This window comes from Carlito syrichta, unplaced genomic scaffold (assembly GCF_000164805.1).
Source record: "Carlito syrichta isolate Samal-C Ts95f unplaced genomic scaffold, Tarsius_syrichta-2.0.1 Scaffold316346, whole genome shotgun sequence".
Classification (NCBI taxonomy): domain Eukaryota; kingdom Metazoa; phylum Chordata; class Mammalia; order Primates; family Tarsiidae; genus Carlito; species Carlito syrichta.
This window is the reverse complement of record NW_007260442.1, coordinates 132,384-136,529: the sequence shown is the minus strand read 5'-3', so window position 1 is coordinate 136,529 and position 4,146 is coordinate 132,384. Positions and strand designations below refer to the sequence as shown.

The following is a 4,146-nucleotide window of genomic DNA, read 5'->3' as shown; positions in this document are numbered from 1 at the left end:
AGAACACATAGCCAGATACCATCAAGCTATGGTTTGAAACTTACAAGCTAGACTTAATTGCTAAAATAAAGATGATGTATGTGTGGCTAAGCCAAGCCTGTTCCCACCTGAACATGAGTTATCAAGAAACCTTGCTGCACGCATATTGCAAAGCACAGCTCAGGACTAGCACCAGGGCTCATTACAATCTTCTTGCACAAAAGATGGCCTGCGTAATGAAAGGTAAGTGTATGTTTTTGGTGTACATTCAATTAAGAGACACTTCCTGGGCAACTTGTTTGGGTCCCCTCCCATTGTGGGAGCTTTTACTTGCTTTCTAAAAAAAAAAAAAAAGTTTAATTTCCTAAGACTGTCTCAAAAAGTAGATAGTGGGTTCCTGTTATCTGTTTTCCATATCTGAATGAAACTTCAGACTATAAGCACTAGTGTGGTAAGAATAAACTTATAGTCTATTTAGGGAGAATACCCTAAATTTGTTCATTTTCTCTCTCTTACACACTAGAAACATAAATAATAGGCATATATAAATATGAAAAATAATAGGCATATATAAACTGAACACATATACTTGTCTTTTTTATGTAGGATTTCAATTAAGAAAACTAATAAGAAGGCAGGTCTCGGTGGCTCAGCCTGTAATCCCAGTACTTTGGGATGCCAAGGCGAGTGGATTGCCTGAGCCCACAGGTTTGAGACCAACCCAGGCAACTTGGCAAGACCTCATCTCTACAATAAATCAAAAATTAGCCAGGTGTGGTAGTGCGCTCCTGTAGTTCTGACTACTTGGAAGACTGAGGCAGAAAGATTGCCAGAGCCCAGCAGGTAGACTCTGGGGTGGTAGTACAGTGTGCTACTGTACTCCAGCCTGGGCGATGGAGTGAACTCCAACAAAAAAGAAAAAAGAAAACTAATAACAAATATGAATACAAAAATCCCATAAATTATTTTTAACTTATTACAAAAAGATTTTCTAGGAACTACTTTGAAGAACTGTCTTAACATTTATAAAAGAAAATTTAAATAAAAGTTAAAGACAGTCTAATAAGCCCCCTTTATCTACCACCAAGCTTCAGTGATGGTCAAGTATCAAGCCAGTATTCTTTTTTCTGACTAAATCTAAAAAGAGTGTAAAACAGGTCAAATTCAAGGAGTTGTCCAGCAGAGTTGTCCAAAAAAACTATCTCCTCACCATTATCTTTCTTCATCTCCACCACTAGCACTTCTCTGACCCAAGCAGAGATCCACTGCTTTTTCTAAACCAGATATGTTAAACCACGTTCTAAACCAGATGTTTTAAACATGTTAAACCACCACCATGGCAGAGAGAAGAGGATTTCTCCTAACTCTAGAGAAAATAACTCCAAAGAACTCTTACTCTTTAGCACAAGACTCAAATCAGAAGCATCTTGAGATGACTCTGACATAAATATATTCAAGATTAATTTTTAGAAATTGATGTGCTACTCGGTGTCTGATACAGACATGCTCATGACTCATAATCGCTTTTTGCACAGGCTGCTTTATCAATCCATGCAAAATGTAGTTCAGTTGCAGCTGTTAAAATTTACAATTATCCTTCTATCTTGTGATACTGTGGTCGAAGCAATGCTGGTAATATTACTTGTTTTCAAGCTCAAAGAGCAGTATAATACTTTTTCTACTTTATCTTGCAAGTTGGAAATTAATCTGAACCCTGCCTATTATCCTGATTTTTCAATAAATTTTAGCCAAGTATATTAAAGTTTTGGTCAGATTAAAGGGGGACAAATATGAATATTTGAAACACCCAGCATTCAATCATTAATCCAAGGAATAAATAGACTGTCTGCATTGTTCCAAGGAAGAAGAGAGGACACTGGGCCTTATCTTGAACTTGGTCTGGTAGCCTTGATAAAATGGGTTACTCTGCTCTGACCTTGGGAGTCTATAGCCACCAAGGGTTGGACTTTCCACCCTGAACTCAGTCCCCTAATGACTGAGCTCACTGGCAGATACCCAGACTGAGGGTTATGCTTCAGGTTCCGAACTCTCCTGGCACCCAAATGCCTTCTTTTGTATTAAATATGCCACAGAGATGACTTGCATTGATTCCCATGTAGACGTACTCTGATTTGGAGCTATGTCCACTTTTCTCAATGTACTCATGTCCTTACCCCTTAAAAAGTGGAGATCCAATTTCTTAAGTTGCCATCCAAAATCATTCTTGTTTAAATCCCTACTACTACACCACATCTGAGCCTTTATCACCTCTTAAAGGTCCCCGGGACTTTGCAGACATGGCCCATCCTATGAACACCTTAGTCTTAGGTAACACAAGGTTCAGAATGTCCTAGGTTCTAGTTAGAGTGCCTCCAACCTCTTCTCATTCATTCATTCAACTCATGGTAATATGCTGAAAGCACCAGAAGTGGATATCAACTCACGTACTTACCGTCTTGAAGCGAGAGGGAGAGAGAGACTTAGACACAGAAACATGGTATCTTGACATGTGTTAGTTCTTTTTCACCCGACTTTCCATGAATGACTTTCCATAAACCTTCCCTTGACACTTAGCTCTAGCATACTTCTTGCCGCCTTCTAAGCGAATCTTGGTAACGGTGTTTCGTCCAAGAAGGTAACCTCACAAACATGCTGTTTCTGTTTCCACGCATCTCAACTTATCAGGTATGAAGCTACAGAAACAATATCCGATGTGGTCCCTCCAAGCATCTTCAAGGATTTGATCAACCCTCAGTATAATCCCTTCATCTCTCTTCTCAGAGGTTCAAACACTTGCTTGGTGCTTGATATAGTTTAGATTGCTGTCCCCTCCAAATCTCATGTGGAAATGAGATCCCCAGTGTTGAAGGTGGGGCCCAGTGGGTGGGTGATTGGATCGAGGGGGATCCTTCGTTGTGAGTATGCACTCTCTTTCTCCACCCTAAAGCTGGCTGTTTAAAAAGAGCCTGGCACCTCTTTCTCCCTCTTTCTCTTGCGTCTGCAGGCCACGTCACGTGACATGCCTGCTGCCTCTCTGCCTTCCGCCACGATTGTAAGTTTCCACCAGATGCCAGCACCATGCAGAACTGTGAGCCACATAAACTGTTTTTTCTTATCAATTGTCCAGACTCGAGTGTTTCTTTATAGTCACACAAAACAGACTGATACAGTGCTAGTGAACCCAGGCACGTTCTTCATCTCTCTTAAACCGAGGAAAACAAATGCTCACTTTCCAATGCACATGGGAGGGGGAGGGGAAGGAGAACAAAGCCCCCACCGTGCTGCAGAGACGTGGGAGGCCGCCTTCCCGACAATAACCCAGGCCTCAGTGGGACTGCAGTCCCAAGGAAAATCCAGGGCAGATCTGGTGTAGCACCATTCTTTTTTTAAATGTGTTTATTTTAAAGATGTGGGGTACAATTCAGGGTTAGGTATTCAAATGTTCATTACGCAGGTACCCTTGTTGATGAGGTGTGTCCCTAGTACCATTCTTTATCCTCTTCTCAGACTGCAAAGGAGAAAGGACGTGTTAATCACACTCAACTCTGCATCTGAAATTTGGGCCTAGAACAGCCGCAAAGCCTTGTCCCCTTTCCTGGCTCTGACTCTCCCAACCACAGCAGCAATTGCCTCAAATACTTCGGGTCATCACTGTGGAGGGAGGGGCCCAGCAACAAGGCAAGTTCCTGGTTTTCCTGAGCTCCCAAGTGCGGTTGAAGCCATCTCTGCCACCTTAGACGCTGTAGCACACACACTAAGCAAAATGTTACCAAGAACATGCAGATTCTTGGATCGTTTTCAATGACTAAGGGAAGGTACCAATTGTGAAAGAAAACCGAAAAAGCATCCACAATGACTGTGAAATCTTTTCATTCGCCACTCTTCAGCTAATTTGTTCTGATTGCAACTATTTCAAAAGACAAGATGACACACCAGGGAAGCAAAAAGATAAAAAAGGAAAATCTGCTCCCTGCTGAGGCCGGATCAGAGCTCAACCGGTGTTTGGAAGCAAAGGCAAATTTCTTCTTCAGCCCTAATGAAACCTCGTTAACTATGAATACTGGGAATTGAACTGATCTAGTGAGAGGAGTTGCTGGGTCCCTGGGGGGTCTTTAGGGTGGGGGGTTGGGGAGTTGGAGCATTCTTGGACTGTTTCAGTCTTTCTTC

At 42.0% G+C, this 4,146-nt stretch overlaps 1 long non-coding RNA gene across 1 annotated transcript in view; it reads right to left on the bottom strand.

Moving 5' to 3' along the window:
- Window positions 1–2,902, bottom strand: part of LOC103276716 — a 31,883-nt gene extending 28,981 nt beyond the window's left edge. Inside the window, exon 1 of the long non-coding RNA XR_505387.2 lies at window positions 2,432–2,902. This is a non-coding gene — a long non-coding RNA (uncharacterized LOC103276716). The remainder of the gene's footprint in view (window positions 1–2,431) is intronic.
- Window positions 2,903–4,146: the final 1,244 nt, after the last annotated feature.